This window comes from Opisthocomus hoazin, chromosome 5 (genome assembly GCF_030867145.1).
Source record: "Opisthocomus hoazin isolate bOpiHoa1 chromosome 5, bOpiHoa1.hap1, whole genome shotgun sequence".
In the NCBI taxonomy this organism is placed as follows: domain Eukaryota; kingdom Metazoa; phylum Chordata; class Aves; order Opisthocomiformes; family Opisthocomidae; genus Opisthocomus; species Opisthocomus hoazin.
The window spans coordinates 14,276,344-14,298,145 of record NC_134418.1 but is presented as its reverse complement, the minus strand read 5'-3'; the positions used below and the strand labels follow the sequence as shown (position 1 = coordinate 14,298,145).

General features: G+C 39.1%; 1 protein-coding gene across 9 annotated transcripts in view; it reads right to left on the bottom strand.

Annotated features, from left to right (window-relative positions):
• The window catches only part of PPP2R2C (protein phosphatase 2 regulatory subunit Bgamma), a 208,576-nt gene that overhangs the window by 33,789 nt on the left and 152,985 nt on the right, over positions 1-21,802 (bottom strand). The window lies entirely within an intron of this gene.

Below are 21,802 nucleotides of genomic sequence, written 5' to 3'. Positions count from 1 at the left end.
CATCAGTAGGTCAACATTTGTCCATGCTGTGCCAACAAAGACATAAAAAAACCAGCATTCCAGGGGATTCACAATTCTCACTTTCATTAAAACTAATAGAGAGCAGGTAGTTCTATCTCCTGTAGTTGCTATTGAAATCACTGCTCTATCCCAGACTAATACTGACTGATAGGGAACAACGTACAGCTCAGATCTGCTGAATGCAGTAAAGGCTCACTGGATTTTACGGTCATGCAACTTAAGCTAAAAAATACACGTAGCTTAAGTTAAAAGCCTCAAACAATAAATGTACTTTTTTTGCAAAGGCAAATGTGGCTAACACAGAAGCATTTACGCAAATAGTTTTGTATGAATAGATACTAATATAATACTGTTTCTAAAACAAATTGTGCACAGATTTGGTTTTGCTACTTGAATACTTGCAAAAGAAGTATCTGAAATGGCATTCTTGGGGTTTTTTGTAAATGATGCTCACTACTGAAATCAGTATGAATTTCTGTGACTGAGAATTGTATATCCGAACCATTTAAGTGAACACATATGGAACAGAAACACATCAGAGATCTAGTTTCCCAAGCACAAACCTGTCAGTTGGATCACCAAAGATTATCCACATGATGTATAGCTCACATAGTGCTTCTCCAACACTTACAGATCCACTCATTACCTGCCTTGGTGAGGTTAAAAACCAGGACCCAATTAGCATGTATTTGGAGGAGAAGGCCAGCCTGTGGAAGATTGCTTATAAAGAAGAGAATGAAAGAAAGAGTCCCATGAGGGGTCTGTAAGATGGCAGTAGATGCAGAAGCATAAAATGAAAGAAGGATATATATGTAAAGCAGTACATTTAAATAAGATTGTACATTTTCATATGGCCCTCAGCAATCTGCTGTAGATAAGCCATCCAAATGTTAACAAAACCTTCGAACAAGAAGAGCAACATTACCCTGTTTTACTGATGAGGCTGTGTGAGAGGCAATAAAGGATTTGCATAAGATCACAAGGGAAATGCTTGACAGAACAAACCCAGATCTACTGAGTCCCAGTTCAGTGCCCTAAACACAAATCATCTCAGTGCCGGGATTCCCTGAACATAAAATTTGAATCAGCTGACGTTCAAAATTTAAACATCTCAGAGGATAAGATAAATGAGAAAATCTGTTTTACTGATGGCAAGAGAAATCATGTATCATGATACTAAGCCTGTTTCTGTTCCCATTGTGCCCACTTCCCAAAAGGAAGACCTTTAATTGCTTTCTGTGGGACTGAGGTACAGTCTATCACCACCTTTATACTCTATACTTTGATCTTGTGCAAAAATGCACATCTGGGACACTACACTGAAATTAAACATAATACAAAAGATTCAGAGATAATTATTTTGATGACTTCGCATAGACAAATATACCACACTAATTTTTAATTTTTTTTACACCAAGTGTTTAAAAAGGAAAATATCAGCAAAACTACGAATATCTTGTGACATTTAATAACAACTGGGAATGAATTAGTGTTGCATTTCAACTGCATTCCCACTTACTTGCACCACCACATTTACATTTACATCCATCTCTAAGAATCCATCATGATTAATATTACTGCAATGAATGTTAAGATGTAGCAACATTGATTTACCCTGTTTACAAAGCATCATTAAATATTCTTGAAAATCAGCAGGAACAAATAACTTTTATTAATTTATTTGTATTTGGTGAATCTGTCTCAAGAAATATCTTTAAGTAAAAGCCATTGCTTTCAGTGACTGAATTGCATTCAGCAGTTCAGAATAATTATAGTAACTCAATACAAGAATTTTACCTCTCAGCAGAGAGATGAATAATTGCTGAGTGATGAGAAAGATATAAAATATAAATAGAGTATGTGAAACAGTCATGGTAAGTATCATTTTTCTGGATGCTGAAGACAATATTGATGAATTTCCCTTCACTGCATGAAACGAATAAACCTGTGCTGAATAATGAAATTAAATATTCCACTCTACTGCCAGAAAAGCAGAAAATACGTGAAAGAGACTGCATTTCCAGATGTGATCTAAATCTCCACTGAGAAAGAACCTCATTGCCTACTGAGCATCATAGAGAAAATGCACCACTAAAAAGTCATCTCTTCACTAGATGTAGAAAAAATAAAACGGTAACACTTGTATTGAAGTAAACAATCAAGGGAATACAGTTGTAGAACAGATTTACACCAAATGCATTTGTAATAATAGATGGAAAAACAGCCTTTTCTTTGACAGCTACAGAAGCCAATGTATCAAAAGAAGAATATGTCACACAAAAGAACATTTTCCTCCTCTCATGATTTTTGCCATCTATTTGAAAACAATCAAGTACAGCTTGACATGTGATGTGTGGGAACTGTATTTAAACTAGCATGACATGGTAAGGGCAAGCATTTCCCATGAGAAATTTCGCATTTTTATTTTTCTGTCTTCTCTTTGTGTCTTTTTCTTCCTTTTAAGCACAACATCGCATGGCAGGAAAATATACAAAAAATTGGACCAGACAGCATACTTCAGAAACAGGCCCTCTGGTGAACTTGACGAGCTTAAAGAGGGAATCTGGCAGAAACTGATTAAACAAAAACTCCATTGCTACAGGGAAAAGTATTCTAATGGCACAAATCTGTAGAGTTGTCTCCTATGCTATAGCCTTCCTTTGCAATCGTATCTCATGCAGGGATGTCTTGAGTGAGGTACCGTCCCTCTCTCCCAGTTCACTCACATCTGAAATACCAGTCACATCTGACTCCTGTTGTACCACATGTAATGCGGTTCATTTTCAGAGTGTGGACAAAACAACCAGGACCAAAGCTATCCAAGAGAGAAAGACCAGAGAGTTCACCACTGGCAGTGCACTAGGATACAACTCTTTTGTCCTAAAAAAGCTGGTGTTCCGGTGCCTGACCAGGGTAGGAATTTCCCTTAAGAAAATAAAAAAGATCTTCACACTGCTTTGACTCCCACACATGCTTGCCAAGAACCAGGCATTTAGATCCCTGGTAGATATTAGCACTAAGGGAAGGCTCAACTGGTGCCTTGCCAGTGACAGGCTGCAATGCTTTGGCAGTCTTTTAATTCATTAACATTAAAACAAGGAACAGACAATATCTTCTTGCTCACGAAAAATAGAACAGGTCTGTCCCTCCTAACCCAGCTGTTTGCTCTCATATATCAGGTCTCCACTCCTTGCTTGGCTCAGTGAAACGATCAAAGCTATGAAGAGGCCAACAGATTTTTCGGACGCTCTCCACAGCAAAATGGAAATGAAAAGTCTAGTATGCTTGGAGACCACCATGGCAAGAGACTATGTTCTTACAGCTGGGTTAGCAGAGCTACAAGATCAGGAGCTAATTTTGGGAAAGGCAACAAAGGTATTCTGAGGCAATGTAACCTTTGTCTAAGAGTGTCTATGTTGCTTTCCTAAAATTATTCAAAAACAGAAGTATAAGACAAGAGAGCGAGCAGGCCAGACAGGACCTGACTGAGAGGAGAAAGGCTTTAGGGAAAGATCGGAGGGAGGGGAGCAAAACAGTGGGAGAGGAAGAAGGAAAGAAGGTAAGGAAAGGCATGATTAGCAACCTGCAATGATACACAGCGTGAGGGATGCGATCTGAGTACACGATTCAGTTATATGGTATGTCTAGTTCTAATCCAGTATTTTGTGCTGCTGTTGTGCAGCTGATAGCAAAATGAGGATGACAGGAGTAAGAAGATTTGTTCCACTGCCTCTGGGCCGCTGATCTAAGAGAAATATCCCCCTCTGGGAGAAGTCACTCCATAAAGTTCCTTTCAGTGCAGGTTACAAAGATGGCCCTCGCCTTGATCCAAAATTCACATTAATCAGACTTCTCCTCTTGATCAGCTGGAATATGAACGAGTATGTCTGCTTTATGCTCATGCCAAAACATGTATAACGAGAATGTGGAAAACACATAGGGCTCCTGCTGAGCAAAAAAGGTTCCAGAATAAGTTTCCTTGCATGATAATAGAAACACAGCAGTCTCCTCAAAACAGATTAAATTTCCTTTGAGGCAAACAGTATGCATAAAGAAGTAGCTGCTTCGTCTTTCTGAAACTATCAAGGAATTCTACAAGAAATTTTGTAGAAAACCAACTTGCTATGGCATATAAAGGACCGAATCTTGTATCATTATTTTGGAATCATTTTTACATGACTTGTGGGTTCACTGCAAAAAGGCAGTAATTTGTATAGTCAGAGGAAGGCTACAGAAAAACAAAATTAATTCCTTGCCCTGTATTCAACTGCAATGGAGAAGAGAGGCTTTCTTTTGAAAGCCAGACAGAATTTTCCATAACAACTTCACAAGAAAACAAAAATTCGCATCTTTCTTATTTTAATATATGTTGATGTAACACCTCATTTTTACTCCTGCGTGGGACATGGCTTTTTGCAATTTTTAAGCACTTTCAAAAAATAAACTCCAGCATAACATATCTTCCCAAACCAGGCTGTTCCCTGTGTTTTCCACAGAGGTTTGTTCCAGCTCCTAATTTTGTCTGCATCTCACACCTACATTCCAGCTAGTCCTAGAAAGATTCACTGACTAGTAGTTGAAATCAATAGCAATTCATAGAAGCTGCCAGGGCTTCAGTTTAGGGTAATTGATTACTGTGGTCCTGCTGAGGCTCTACACTTTCAGTGTAAGCATTTCTTTGAGTGGTTTCCTCTGTTAGTCATTTAGTGCACACTTTTCATTACAAGGAGGGAGGAAACTGTGATGCTTACAAATCAAGCTCTACTAGTTTTACACTTCCTACATGGTGGTTATATCATTCCTATACCATGCACCAGCTGAGGGAATTAATTCCAAACGGCTACAGTTTTCTTCCAGTTTGTGTATGTAAGGAAAAAGGGACAGAATCAGGCCTCAGTATGCTTGATAACATCATGATGTGATTGTGTCAATCTTACTATGAAAGAAAGAAGCAAGCCCTAACTTTTAAATAATGATCCACTTACTCCTTTCTTACCATTTCTTAAAGATACAATGCATGTTTTCACTGCTGAATGACAGTTCTACAGTAAGCATGTCATGACAGAAAGGACACCAGTGGACAGCGTCCAGCTTCTGAATCTCTGCCTTGCAGACTTGTTGTCCAAGAGTCAAGCGTTTCTGGAATGGATTGTCAATAGGTTAATGGATTTGGCCTTTCCTTCCAATTCCAGTGTTTTACCTTAGGCAGAAAGACAACCCAGTACTTATAGTCTAAGAACTCCTAATAGCCACAGTGTCAATGCTTTTTATCACGCAGCATTTGCCCACTGCTCCACTAAAAGCATGTACTGTGTGGGTTTTATTAAAAGCCCAAAGAGCTGCAATTACATTGTCTGTACCATTTGACTCTTCTGAACGACAAAAGCAGACACTGCTGCATAAGTGTGTGCTCCTTCAAGCTGTCTTGGACCTAAAACCTGTTAATGCAAGGCATTGATCCACACTTGAAAATCACTTAGTAGCATAATGTCAGCCCAATTCCAATTTTAATTCCATGGTCTTTATAGCAATGATTCTTCAGACATCATAGTGGAGAACTCTGTCAACAGTCTCACACTGGTGGCGATTTGCTAAAAATACCAATTTAAACAGCTTGATTTTGATCGGCAATAAAACATCTCCATCAAAGGTGTTTAGATGGTGCCATTATGATAGTAAAAAGGTTTCTGACAGCTTTTTTCCTATATTTTTCCTCATATCAGGATTATGAGATACAGAAAGAGTGTGGGGCCTGTTAGGTCTATGTGGAAGGCCAAGTCATGGACAGTTGCAAACACAAAGTCAGGGGATTGCTCATAATATAAAGAACAAGCACAAAGTGCATACAAAGAAGAGATTAAGTAACGCTAACACAGTTCTGTGGACTTCTGAGGTTTTTTAACTCAAGGATTACAGCCTAAATTAGATGAAAAAGAGATGTTAGTGGAAGAAGAAAAGACGTGGTCATAGCTAAGAGGCTGCAGTAGCAACAAACTTTCCAGCTACTCAGCTGGAACTAGCCACAAAAGAAAATCTGGCCGTGTTAGGTAAACAAGAGGTACAAAAACTAAGCTACCGTTGAGATCTAGCTCATCCCGACACAGGATGATACATTCAGTACATCCTCCTGTCTTACTGGTAACACACATTTACACAGTGCGGATAATACGGAGGTCTGTATGCTGGAGTGGTGCAATGGCCTCACAGTTATGCTCAGCGTGCCACTGTCAGTACAAGATGGCCCGTGCTTCCTCACAATTTACTATCTACAAGCTTCAGCCAGATTTGTGCCTAATTTAGTCTCTAGTTCTGTCTTCCAACACCATAAAACTTACAAAACACAAGGAGCACAGAGGTGAACATTCAAGACCCTTTAGATGCGTTTAGGAACCAAGATGTCACTGCTTGAACCGGCAGCTGATCGGAACCAGAGTCCCTCAGGACTATGCGACTAACTAAGAGTTGTCCAAGGCTGAACAGGAAGCCAGGGACAGAACCTAAATACCAAACTTCTGAACCAAAACTGCAACTCCTGGACTCTCCATCTCAAGTTTCATTCAGAACTGGAGACACCTGGCAATAAATTAAAAGTAGTATTAGGACAAGTTTTCCTTTCATTAAGTTCAAAGGAAAGGAGAGTCAGTATCAGCGTCAAAGTTTTACAGATAATGAAACTGAGGCATGAAGTGGCAAAGGTCAGCTTAAGGGCCAGCAAGAGCAATAGTTCTGGATTCTGATTTAGTAGTCTCTCCCCTCCCTACCCACAGTACTCCAGGCATGTGAGTATTAACTCTTCTTTTCTCGGTTAGTAGGTTTTGAGAGGTTCTTTTATTATTATTACATTTAACTTTTGGAATTTTTCCCCAGAATGCAGACCAGTCTAAAGACTCCTTCAGAATATGAGATATTCTGACCTTTGTAACATGAGGACTACTTTGCATTCCTATTATCTTGGCAGAATAAAACCAGAAAGCAGCAAGAAAGCCCCAAGTCTCCATAATGCAAATATTACTTGAGAAAGAGAATCAACATATTAAGTGTACTTAGTCAAATTTTAGGAAATTGCTTTTACTGCTGTACATTCAGTAAATGTCACAGACTTTGCTATATACGAGTTGAAGAAAAACAAATCTAGTACGTAAAAGAAACTGCATATGGAGTAGCTGCAACATTTGAATAAGTGTCGAAAGCAGAGAATTGTAGAACAGCACTGCTATGAGAGTATTTTAAATGGTGCAAGTCACGTCCAAACTTTCTCATAGATAGGCCTGTTCATATACATTGCAACCATTACTTTACTCATACAATAATGAATTTAGATGTAGATACTGGAAAATTTAAATTTATTTAAGAACTGAATTTTTGGCTTGTTTTTTAGAACAGAACGCCCGCATTTTTATCTGTAGACACAGTCACATGCCTGCTTTAGCGACAACCATATGCACGTTTAAATTTTCAAGAGCAATAAAATCACTATCTGCATATACACAGCTGAGAACAAAATTAAGTGGATGAGTCAACAGAGGAAGGCCTGCCTTTGTAAATGCACATCTGCATTTTTCTGTGTACAGCACTTAAATCACTGAAAGGCTGTAAAGTCATATTTCGCTAATATATTTGCATATTAATTAATTATGATTGGTCTGAAACTATTGCAGGATGCTTAACATTACATTGGGAACATAAATACCTGAAGAGCCTCAGGTACATACAAATTATTAATAGCAGAAACCTATCAAGTCACTAGCTCAGCTTCTCTTAGGCAGTACTATTCCATATAGTCCGGTAAGCACCACGTATCACATACTAGCAAGGGTTCCAAGAAAAAAGTGCAACTTCCACATAACAGATTCATAGAATAGTTTGGGTTGGAAGGGACCTTTTAAGCTCATCTAGTCCAACCTCCCATAACAAGGCAAGGACAAATTATAAGCTAAAGCAATATCATCTCATTATTCACAAACCTTCTTTCCTGAAATCAGTGAGATGTTTACAAGAGAACTGACAGGGATCTGCTTGGTTTGCTGAATCCAGTTCCTGGCAGTACACAGAAATACAACATACATAACTTCCTAAATTCCATCTTAAAAGTAGCCAGGTATTGTTTCCCACATAAATTGGAAAGAATAGATAAAACGTCTTTTACTTTTTTGAGGAGTATCCTATGCACTAAGAGGTAATACCATCAAGAAATTTCTTCTTAATAATTATTAAAATCCCATGCAGCTGAGGAAGATCTGCCTATTAAAAGGCAGACACAGAACTTCCGGCTGGAGGCTATAGACTCTCTAGGGCATCTTGGTGGGGCTTTTTCTTTCCCTATATGCAATTTATTCTTCCATATACCTTTCTGAAATCGCCAATACAGCAGTATTTGTACCCCAGTAGCGTAGAATAATTCCATATTTTAACTGAAGTAACAATTCAAGTCACAAAGGACTCAGTTTTGTGAAGTTCACCTAGACAGAACTGTCTTCTAGAGCATAATGCTCTCCCCTTCCCTGCATGTCAGTTATGGAAGCAGTCAAATAAAACTATCTTCAAAAATACGCAGATACTTCTGAAAAACAGGTACTTTAAAAATACTAATAAAGGCTTACATTCAGATTTATACTGATATTTCTGACTGTAACTAACTTTGCACTGCCAAGAACTCCTAGAACATGAGCAATGTGAAAATAAGGAACGGATTCAGTTATTATGAGAAACTCCATAGTGAAAGTTTTCCAAATTATCTATATTAAATTATAGAAGACACCTGATTAAAATCTTTTGGCAGGACTTATTACCCAGTTGCTTAATTTACTTGAAAGGATTACAAAAACGCCCATCAGCTTGGTCTCTAGGCACTGCAGAGAAATATGGATTCCAGGACTCTGAAACACCAAGATTATTCTTCAAGGCAAAGGGGTTCAATCTCCACAGCTGTAGGCCTGCTTGTTTGTTCAATGTGGTTTTAGAACACTGATTCCGGACAAGTCACACAGCTTGTAGTCAGTATGAAAACAGTGGAAAATAGACCTGTTCTTAACTCTGGTGTTGTAACTTTGTTAAATTTAATATTGCCTTTATTTACAGAGCATTTTTATTCTGAAGGCCTTAGAAGTGACAAGGAGAGGTGCTATGCTGGACCTTGTTCTCATCAACACGGAGGGGCTTGTGGGGAATGGGAAGCTCAAGGGCAGCCTTGGCTGCAGTGACCATGAAATGGTGGAGTTCAGGATCCTTAGGGCAGTGAGGAGGGCACACAACAAGCTCACCACCCTGGCCTTCAGGAGAGCAGACTTTGGCCTCTTCAGGGATCTGCTGGGTAGAGTGCCACGAGGTAAAGCCCTGGAGGGGAGAGTGGGCCAAGAAAGCTGGTTAATATGAAGGATCACCTCCTCCAAGCTCAGGAGCAATGCATCCCAACAAAGAGAAGTCGGGCAAAAAAGTCAGGTGGCCTGCATGGATGAACAAGGAGCTTCTGGACAAACTCAATCACAAAAAGGAAGCCTACAGAGGGTGGAAGCAAGGACATGTAGCCTGGGAGGAATAAAGAGAAATTGTCTGAGCAGACAGTGATCAGGTTAGGAAAGATAAAGCCCTGAAAGAACTAAATCTGGCCAGGGACATTGAGCGGAACAAGAAAAGCTTCTATAGGTACATCAGTGACAAAAGGAAGGCTAGGGAAAATATGGGCCCTCTCTGGAAGCAAACGGGAGACCTGGTTACTGGGGAGATGGAGAAGGCTGAAGTACTCAATGACTTTTTTGCATCAGTCTTCACCAGCAAGTACTCCAGCCACACCACCCAAGTCACAGATAGCAAAGGCAGGGACTGGGAGAATGAAGCACAGCCCACTGTAGGAGAAGATCAGGTCTGAGACCATCTAAGGAACCTGAAGGTGCACAAGTCTATGGGACCTGATGAGATACAGCCACAGGTCCTGAGGGAACTGGCGGATGAAGTTGCTAAGCAACTATCCATCATATTTGAGAAGTCTGGTGAAGTTCCCACTGACTGGAAAAGAGGAAACATAACCCCTACTTTTAAAAAGGAAGACCTGGGGAACTACAGGCAGTCAGTTTTACCTCTGTGCTCAGCAAGATCATGGAGCAGATCCTCCTGGAAACTCTGTGAAGGCACATGGAAAATAAGGAGGTGATTGGTGACAGCTGACATGGCTTCACTAAGGGCAAATGGTCCCTGACAAATTTAGTGGTCTTCTGCTACAGGGCTGCTGCGTTGGTGGATACAGAAAAGCAACTGACATCATCTACCTGGACTTGTGCAAAGCATTTGATACTGTCCCACATGACATTCTTGTCTGTAATTTGGAGACATAGAATTGATGGATGGACCACTCAGTGGATAAGGAATTGGCTGGATGGTTGCACTCAAAGAGTTGTGGTCAATGGCTCGATGGCCAAGTGGAGACCAATGACAAGTGGTATTCCTCTGGGGTCGGTATTGCAACCAGCGCTGTTTAACATCTTTGTCAGCAACATGAACAGTGGAATCAAGTGCACCCTCAGCAAGCTTGTTGATGATACCAAGCTGTGTGGTGCAGCTGATGTGCTGGAGGGAAGTGATGCCATCCAGAGGGACCTGGACAGCCTTGAGAGGTGGGCCCATGTGAACCTCACGGAGTTCAACAAGGCCAAGTGCAAGGTCCTGCACATGGATCAGAGCAATCCCAAGCAGTCCTCCTGCGAGGAAAGGCTGTTAAGAGCTGGTGTTGTTCATCCTGGAGAAGAAAAGGCTCCAGGGAGACCTTATTGTGGCCTTCCAGTACCTGAAGGGGCCTACAAAAAAGCTGGAGGGGAAATTTTGACAAGGGCATGTAGCAATAGGACAAGAGGTAATGGCTTTAAACTGAAAGGGAAGTAGGGAAGAAATTCTTCACTTTAAGGGTGGTGAGGCCCTGGCACAAGTTGCCCAGAGAAGCTGTGGCTGCCCCCTCCCTGGAAGTGTTCAGGGTCAGGCTGGATGGGGCTTTGAGCAACCTGGTCTAGTGGAAGGTGTCCCGGACCATAGCAGGGGGGTTGGAATGAGATTATCACTGAAGTCCCTTCCAACTCAAACCATTCTATGATTCTATGACCTCACTTAACTATCGCAATTTCACATGCAATGGCACTACTAAAGTGCCGTCCTTGCCAGCATGTATTATGACAACAGAAAAGAGAGAATGTCTACATTAAGGAGACTACCCCGGCTACTTCAATAGTGAGAAAAGCTTCCATGGCCTCAGGTTTCAAATACTCAAACAGAGCGCAGCGTTACAGACTGCAAACTTCACAATACCCAAGATAACCATGTAAGCATTTTTATGACTTCTCTGTTTTTGCATGGAATACTCTTCCAGCTAAGAGATATTAGACAATGAGCAAAGCAAGTTATATTTTCTTCTTCTTTATGTTAATACCCTACAAAAGATTGTGCTTTGCAAGGTTAATTTCAAGTCCAAACTCACAAGGGAACAAGAATAATTAGACTCATTTAAGAGAATTCTCCCCTCTGGCAGAGATGATTAAATTATTTATACATTATCTTTTCATATAATTGTACCTAGAACTGTGTAAACGTTTTTTTTTTGTCTAACTTTCAATAAATTCATAATACATGTTTCTCAAGTTGGATACACCACCTGCACCTGTGACAAGAGAGAATGGCTCATTTTTAAAATGTTTCAGCGAGAAATTAATCCAGAGGGAAACAGAAGCATGCAATTTAAAAGCTTCCACAATGACACCATACTGATTAAAACTCATCAACTGAAGAAATAAAATTAGTAAGACAATAAATCTTGGACTGAATCCTGTTACCCATTTCCACGGGAACAACTTCATTGACTGCAGCCACATTACACTACGAGTGCTGCTTAGCTGAGTATCCGCTCCATGGTGTGACCCTTTATCTGTAATTTAATATTCCTTTCTATAGTTCCCAAGTCTCTCTTTGCTAAGGATCTCAGATTCTGGGTAAAACCTGAAAATTCTAATGGAATAAACCACCAGGGTGAAAAAGGATATCTGGCTGGTGACACTAACATTCATTTCAGCTCTACTAAATGTTCTTTCTCTTAGATAGCTATAAACTTGAGAAAGCTTGAGATAATATTTTAAAGGGCATTCCTGGTACAAAATAGTAACTTGTTTGCTATGGTTCCACTTAAATTGGAAAGCTATTGGCTCTATAGCTGTCTGTGAAAAGACATCTTTGCATTTACTGTAAAATTCTAAGTGTCTTTTATAGTTGTGTTGTCTAGATCACTCTACAAACACATGAATACAGTGAAATCCCAGTTTTTTTCTTTAATGTACTATTAAAGAGTTCTGATACAGCTTTTACAGGCTCAGGATTTCACACTATTCTTCACCTCTTGATGCAACTCCAGTCAGTTTTCTTTTTACTTTTTGCAATTCACTATGCGGTTTTAAAAAACGGGAGTATTTTAATGCCTCTGGCTATGATTTTCCTTACAGCCATAAAATAATACATATCGGTCTCTATTTGGGGACAACTGCATTAAAGAAGACAGAAGGTTAGATAAAGAAACCCATTAAAAGGATAACATAATCACATACTTATTCATTCAAGTTGTGTATGGACAGGAATGATAAGTAAGAAAATTATGTATTCTGATTAAGAAATTAATATTTTTACTAAACAATAAATCTGCAGTGCAGTAATTATCCCAAGGCTATAGCTATGCTCAAATCACCTTAAATTCACTTCCCTAAACACAGCGCCAGAAAAAGGAAGAGACTGGTCTTTGCCAAGAATGCAAAGGCCTCAGCTATAATTAGCTTTTCACAGCCAGGCTCAACTCTTCCAATTTATTTATTTTTGGAGGACAGCTAGATAGGGAATATTTCCATAGCACTATCCCATGCCCTGAAGACACTGATATCTGACACTCCAGCCATGCGCTGTTTGCTTTTGCTGCAATGTACATTTCAGCTGTCTGGCAGGAGGGTCTCAGACCGTGATTCAATGCTAAAATACTGTTTAACTAGCTCTGATATCGCTCCTTTGGCTATCAGACGTGCTCTGCCATCCAATTCTGACTGGCTGATAGTCAAATTCCTGAGATAGGAGTCAATTTAAGGTGATGAGAATAGTTAAAAAGCAATTGTTTCTGATAAGGATCATAAAGTATCCTCTGGCAAAAAACAAACCCATACAAAAGTCTTGAAAGACCACTTTTGCAAACTTCTTCATGGTTTTCAGAGCTCCCTAAATCTGGACTTAAAGTCTCCTAAAAGATGCTGAGACTATTTATTTAACACTATCTGTATTTCTTGAAAACAAATCATTCTTAAGGTCTTTATAGTCCCTACTCACACAGCCTTACTGGCTATAATTATTATCTGTTACTTGAATTACAGCAGTTAGTTATAAAGACTCCAATTTGCACAAGATAACATATAAACACACAACAGTTCCTGCTCTGAAAAGCTATGACAGATGATGACCACATCAGAAATAATGCTGTGTCCAAACTGGACATAGTTCTACCTCATCAGAAGCAGATGAACCAAGCCAATGCCTGTTGTAGAAGCTCTATCTATGCTAGCATCCACAAGACAAAGCCATTTAGGTGACGCTAGAAATGCAGTTCCCTCTTGGCACTTTGCACTAGGGTCACAGAGAATTCGTCTCACAAATGAGTCTGTTGAGGGTTCATGAAAGGCTCCATTTACTGTTGGGATTCTATACAGTTCAGAGAATATGACAACAACTTACATTTACACATACTTACCTATTTAGTATTTTATTCCTCAACTGGCATTAGAAACATTTCTTGTGTGATTTTAATAAAAGAATCCCTACTGCATTATTCCTAAGAGGCAGCAAAAACATATGTCAAGGACTTTCCCAGCTACCACATTTCTAAAACCCTTATTCTGGTGGTCACATGAGATATTTTCTTCAAAGCCTAAAAATTTTTATGCCATGTTTGGCTACAGTAGTTATAAAGAACAGGTGCCTGACGCGTTGTTTAATTACACACCCACGGAGCCAGCGTGGTCCCAGTCTAGCAGTCACAGAATTCTTTCCTCCTTTTAGATTCTTCTTAATTATTATTTATCTACTATTACATATCCAATTAGTGTGGACTCCTACAGAACCTAAAACAGTTTAGAGAAAAATCAGGCTTTATTTGATCATTGATGTCTAGTAATACAGCTTAACAGCTCCATTAAAATGATGATTGGGTTTTATTCTGTTCAGACTTGTCTTTCTCCAGTTGAATTTACATTAAAATATTCTTTTTATAGTGTATACACAATTTTATATTGGGAATCTGCCTAACTTTGCTTGTACACATAGGTAAGGTGTGGTATGTAGTTAATATTTTAACATAAATAAATTGGTTATTGTACTTTGTTGGAACCATCACAGTTTGCGCCTTAATGTTACCAACATCATATAAAGTAAGAGCAAATTGATGCACGAAAAAAAATAACAGAAGCCAAAATGCATTTCACTATACATTTTTGTCTCCAAAAATACTGATTAAAATTACTTTAACTCTTATGTTGGCCATCAAAGATTCAGACACCTTCCTAGCTCTTGGATCTCCTAGGATGATACATAAACTTCTGATATTTGAAAATTCAAGCTATTCTAAACCCATCTGACTACAAATCTGTGTCACAATTTCCAGTGGGGTTTATTTCAGATATCACTACTTGTGAACTTCTCAGCACAATGAGGAAGTCCTCCGGACAACTAAAGAAAATACAGTGATTTTTACCTTCATGTAATCAAGGATTTATTTCCAAATAAGCCCAGGAAGAGGAAAACAAAAGAAGAATATCAGAATTCGGGTGAGTCAGCACTTTAGTCAAGAAATACCATATATGTACTTCACCTTGACAGTAGCAAAACCTCCTTCGTTCCTCTTCAATAACTTCAAAAAGCCCCAAAATACTGTATGGAAGAGCCCAACTCAGGCAATCATTTATAAACTTGATGTATTTGTTAAGCTTTACGTCAGTATGGAAAAAGCTTGAAAACTCTAGTCAGATATGAAAGACATCTCAGGCCTCACTACAAAACAGAACTTTATCCTCTAGTTTTCTGGGGCATCTGAAAAAGATGATACGAATTGCTTATACTACTTGACGAAAAGAAACTTTCCAGAAAGGAAGGATTATTTTTCATAATTTCAAGAATTCTCTTGAGCACCCTTAAGCACCATCATATGTATACAGGACAGCACTTTCTTGTGGTCTCATCAGGCGCACTTTATAAGCTTAATGCTAGAGCTTGTTCCTATTTCTGAGTCTTTGTATATGACCTATGATCTGTTGCCACTTACATGTATGGCACTTTGCTGACACAGAAATATTCAGTGTTAGGAATAAGAACTATACAAGAACTACAGTACCTGCTGCTAATCTATTAATTACATCTTAGCAAAACTAAATACTGAACTACACCAGTGTAAATGATCCTCAAATTACCATGTAATTTGATATCTACAGTTGCACAGGTAATTTCAAAATAGTTTCTTTTCAATGCACAAATACTCTAAGCTGAAAGATCTCAAACCGAAAGGTTAACAGGCAAAGTCCACAGAAACTGCCATTTTGCAGACCTTCGAAAATCAGATCACTCAAAAACAACCTGGAATTAATTGCTACAGATTGCTAAATGGATAACCATAAATTTCCATCTACTATAGTAATTTTTCAAATGAAAAATTTTTGGGAGAGATAAGCAGGCTTAGGTACTTCAACCCTTTTCCTAAATTCATCATCAAATGACTAAATGCTAAGCATTGGCAATGTTAAGATTAATTTCAGTCAATAACAAAGTTTTTGCTTCTGATTACCTTTTGCAAGGTTAAAAATGTCATATATGTTTTAAAAACATTAAATTATTTTTCTTTGTCCATTAAAACAAATGACCCCTAGCAAAAAACCTCTGTTGATGCTCAGTGAAATTCCATCCCACTGCATTCTGGCAGTTAACAGACCTCTGCAGCAAAGATACTGACTTCTATTTTCCCAAAATGAAACCATTTTCCCACCATTTCTTCATCTCCGTTACCTTTTTTACAGTATTTCTCTCACCTGAACAGTTTGCCAATTTATCCAATGCAGAAATAGAGTACGGAAGGAAGTAATGGAAAGTGGGATCTCACTGGGCAGCTTCCAGATTCTGGGTTGAAATTCCAGCAAACCTATTTGGCTCTAACAGTCTTTGTTTAATTGAGTATAAAGTGGGGCTAAGACTGACTAACCTCAAAATTTTAGCACAATTATTTAAAAATATTTTTACTGCAAAGTATTTAACTGTGTTAAAGTATGTCAAGCACTTCAGTAATACAGAGGAGGAAATATCTCCATGGTGACCAGTTCACAATGTAATTATCAGCAGATAAGAAATGGCATTGCAGCAAAGAACCTAACAGTTAAGTTTTGATACTTGGTGTGAACTTTGTGTATTCACAAGTTTCATGCAATTTAATTTCCTTTTTAAAAATTTTTTATCGTTTTTGCTCTATTTACTGTTCTTTCCCATGGCTTTGCAAGATCGGGCCTTGGAGCCCTTAGTCAGCATCTCTAGTAGTCTACCTCAACTAGAGCACAATTCAACATTTATCAAAATGCACAGAAAACCTCCAGCTGACAGTACTCCAACGTGAGTTAGGTATCAAAATCTTTATTTTTACTACTGTCAACTCTTATTTTTACTAGAAGGCCAGTATTCCCCTGCTGAAAAAATCGGAGACTGAAAAGTGCATTACTTCCACCCAGAATCTATTCAGCTTGTTGAAAATGGCTTTTTTTTTTCCCCCTCAGTTGTTCACGTAGGAGTGTTTTAGTTAGAAAAGTAAAGCAACCATTTCTCAATAGTTACACTTTAAAGAGCTCACCAAACCATAACAACAGGGTATATAGTAACTCCGCAATCCTCTATTTCTAACCTACAGACCTGATTTCTCCTTTAAAGGAGAGAGAGACAGAGACAATGCATGTGGGAGAAGGAGAGACTCTGGGAAGTAAAGAATAAAAGAAGAACATAAATTTGAGGAAAAGCTACTCAAATGTTGCTAGTAGCAACTCAGCTAGAATATGAGTCAATGATATAATACACACCTTTTAAACACATGATACAGATTGGCAGAATCTTTCTTGATAGGAGTGCTGAAATTTATTACACAGAGCTCTCAAAAGAAAAGAAATCATGTCTGCCAACTCCCCAAACACAAAGTGTATGCTTGAGGCAGACAGCGCTGCGGGCGGGGGTGGCAGCAGGTTCTCACACAGTAAAGGCATTTTTTTCAAGAGCACAGAAAATGCATCCTTGTGCATGGTCACCCGGGCTGAGGCGGTTTGATAGAAACAACCTTACCTCACTCTAGGGCATAAACTTGCCAGCTTACAGCTCCACAAATGCCAAGAGAATACTGAAGATTTGCTTTCAGTTTAGCATTCAAAAGCTTAGCACTGAGGCAGGTAACAGGAATTTTGTCAGGCTAGCTGTCTTCCCCAGCCTTGGGGCTGCTCCCAGAGCGCTACATATGCCCTGTGTTACTCAGGTGCACAAAGGGCTGCCACAGACTTGGTCTCCAGCAATGTCCTACGTTATTTTGTTTTTTTCTATTTCTTTGTTGTTGTTCTTTACTCCTTAAGTAAATTAATTTCCTCAAGATACAGTGCCTAGCGATCTGACTATCCATGATATGCTTCAAATACTGGAATACATTAGACTATAAGAAGGCCCTATAGTGATTCACTAATTAGCTTAACCCTTTTGGGACACGGAAGAAGGAATTTTTTATTAAAACAGGATAACCCTGGACTATATTGATCTGACTGAGAAATGAGTATTTTAGTCAAGATGAGTCTCAAGATGAGTACATGCTGGAAACGCTGATGTTGTTTCCATAGCAATGCCATGACAGCCTCTAGAGTGAAATAGTGTGCTACCAGGAAATGAAGGGAGTTCAAGTGCTATGAGCTACGTAGTTCTGTGAGCAATCCAAATACATCCTCATAAAAAATATTTAGTACAGCTAGATAGTCCAAAGATTGCTGCTGATGGGAAGTAGGCCTTATCAGTATGCTTCCAGCAGTCCTGTTTTCTCATTCACTGCACCCAAGACGACTTATCTAAAGGCTTAAGCTAAGGGCAACACTGCTAAGCCATTTCACACTGAAGATTAACCAATACAGCAGCCTTCACCTGACTTCTTTTCCGGTGAAGAATACCTTCTACAATTAAGGACACTAACTCCTGTTCTCCATAACACAACCAAACACATTAAACCTTTTAGCGAAGAAAAGCCTCATGTGTGCAATTATTTACCAGCTGACCTTCCCGCTTCCTTCTCTTTCACCTCCTCCTCTCCCTTGCTTCCTCCTGCCCAAATGATTGCTTGCAAGTGGGAAGCAATATATGGAATCCTTGTGTATTCCTCATGAAAATTTACACAGCCAGAGCACAGAAGTCACTTGTCTGCTTTTTACCCCAGTTAACGTTTATGCTAATAGAAAAGCAAACCAGAAAACCACTAACCATATTTTATTTGCCTAAGGCTTTACCTAAGGCAAATATTCTGGTCAAATTATGCAAAGCTGATTTAAAATATTTTCCAAAGGAGAGAGAAAGAGTATTAACTTAAGATCTGCATTGCTTTGTCTTTTCATTTTCAAAGAATTGAAAGTGATTTGTAAAAATGCTAAAATAACGGTTATAACCCAACTGCCCTCAAACTCAAAAATTCTACAAGACAAAGTACTTTACTTCAATAACACCTTAGCATACTGCTGCTAATCCATTCTTTCTCCAGTGTTTCCCATGCAATTTGTAAAGATGTTCAAACACGAGCTGAATGTCCAGAAACTCTACCACTGTATTAGTTGCTTGTGTCATTGTCACAATGAGCCGCTTGGATAAACAGATTGTACTTCATTTATGTAGCAGCACTGCCTCTGAGGGAAATGAGAAAGACAAGTACACATCACTGTCAGTTCCCTGGTTAAAAATTGCTGCTTCAAACCAAAAAGTTTTCTATTTATTGTTTTAAACATGTATTTCAAGGAATCAAGCCTTGCATGAAAAACAGCAAGATGCTTCATTTCCGTTTTGCATCTAGTAAAAAGATGTGAAGCAAGTATTTTTAAAACTGCGTAAGCCTCCTCCTGCCTGTCCCCCTAAGTGTGCTGCAGAAGGCACTAAGACCAGCAACATTCATTTATAATTTAAGCTGTGTGTTTGGAAGAATTTTTTCATCTTAATATGTCTAGTCCTAATTGCAGCCAGTACACCCAATGTTTTTACCTGAAGCTCATCTAGTTCCAGGACAGTTTTATGTACCTGGGTTTTCTGTAGGAGTTTCTTTACAGGACAGATGTTGAAATCTAGTGGAAAACGTGCCCCTGCAATTTTACAAGGACTTATAGGGCTCTATATGGACAAAAAGATACCTGTGGAAACACTGATGCAAGTTTAGCTTACTCATCCCCTTCTTCCAGTTATCGTGGTCTCCTAGTTAATTCCCCAACGTGAACAATATTCTGTAACTATCTCACCTTCATCTGCCTGATGATCTGGTTTGGACAACTAAGTACAGATACAGCTTGTATTATCTGAAACAGAAGTGGATGCAGCCTGTTTAACTCTGTCTGCTCTCATGTATACATACTGGTATCCAGCCACAAAAGTCAATCAGCTGCCACCATGGCCAGCGTAGCAAGAACGGTTCGACCCTAGCGTTGATCATCCCTTTCCCTAACGTTTTCTCCTGTCGCTGCCTAAACTCTCTCATCACAACCCTCCCAGATGTTCATTCATGTGTATCTAAAACAAGCAGCAATACCTGTATCTCGGTCCAGGACAGAAATCCAGTTATCCCAAAGTCATCCACCTAAGTATTCCAAAGCCACTGTCTCAGATACAGGAAAAGTACTGTAAAACTCAGAAACACACTCTTAGAACATACTCAGAAATTGAGTATGCTACTATAAATGGTATCATGTTTTAAGAGTTAAATCAACGACTCAATCACAAACTCTAAAACACTTTTTATCAGTGAAATATTCAACAACAGTAGTGTGCTCACGCTTGAAACAGAGTCCACGCAACTGTCACCTAATATAGCAGTTGAACATACAGAAGTAGAAGGAATAACAACCTAACCAGTCATTCAATCTCAAATAATTTTGCTATCCATGCTGTTCCATCAAGACTTATAGTAGTAGTAGTTACAACTGTAAGAGTAAGACTGTTTTTTAGCTCCTTCCTAGTGTATTGCTAGAATTTGAAACATCACTGGAGGCCAAGTGCTTCTGAAGCTTGCATACAAGTGTTTTCATACAAAGGGCAAATGAAATGTTGTTAATTGGGGCTATGAAATTTATAGTTTTCATAAGCAATTTCCTTAAATTTTCTGCCTCAATTTTCTCATCCACAAAATAGCAGACAAATTCATCTATCTCTCAGCCTCACAATCTTTTGTAACGACTAATTGATCAATGTATATATAAAGGATGTAAAGATAAAAAGCTCTGCCTAAATGCTAAGAATTATTTTACACTACCATATTCACAATACTTGTGTCCTGACTGTATCAATATTCCCATAGTAAGCCTTTTCTTTTCAAGGATTTACACACATTTGGGCTTTAAAAATTAATTTGTGGCTGATATTTCTGTCAGTAAGCTCTAGGCATCGCAAATGACTTAATAAAAACTCCTATTGTCCTCATGAACTATAATAATGATTTATCTGTTTTTTCAAAACTTGTCAGGAACATTTCTCTTGGCAAACCATAGTTTATAAAACAGCTTTTAACACAATAAAAGGGATTGCCAAAAGCAAAGACTTTTCTTGCATATGTATTCTGGAATGTGATCTGGTTATCATATGCAGATGTACAAAGACTGCTGTGCCTGGTCTGACTCACTGCTCTGCTTTCGAGTGCGAGGATACGCAGTAGAGGAGAACGCACAGTAGCCACGAGAAGACGTGTCCAGGCGAGAGACAAGACTGGAGGGTTAAGCTACAGTGAGGAGGATATGCGAGGAGCTACCCTGCTACTTCATACAGGCGTGATGGCAAACAGTTTTCCCACTCTGTTTCTCTTACTAAAGGATGGAACAGTTGCTTAGATATTAAAGGTATACATAGCTGCGCTTTGAAGAGTCACATATAAATTGGTCCTGTATATGCAGTCTTATTAAAGAGGGCACCATTTAGCTTGCTTAATCTAGACAGGTGAAAGAAAATATGACTTCGGCAACAAACTGAGGAGATACTTCCTACAGTCCGCAGGGTAAAGGCACCTGTCACTTGATCCTCCCAGGGCAGTTTTTTAAAAACATTAAGGGTTGCTTGATGTAACGAAAATGTTTCCTGTGACATTAACAAAGCATGGGTTAAGCTCCGTAGACAATCTGGCCTATACACAAACGATCACCAGAGACATGGAGAACACCCCGTCAGAGAAATACGCTTCTAATTCCTTCTGAAATACTTAAAAAGAAATCACCAGAGGAACACAATATGCTGCGCGGGCCCCATAACCCATTTCTCTTCTTACTTGTTCCCTTATGTTCTGCAAAGCACAGAGAATCACTTTTCTTGGCTACATTTTGTTTTGCTCCTCCTCCAAGATACCCTGTTGCAGTGCAAGGGGCACCCTCACAGATGACTGGAGTGATCCCACAACACAGCTTTCAGGACGATGCCAGCACTTGATACAGCAATGGCTGCATTAATCACAGACACAACAATTCACACGAAGTAGCTGAGCCTTACCCCCAGACTGCGC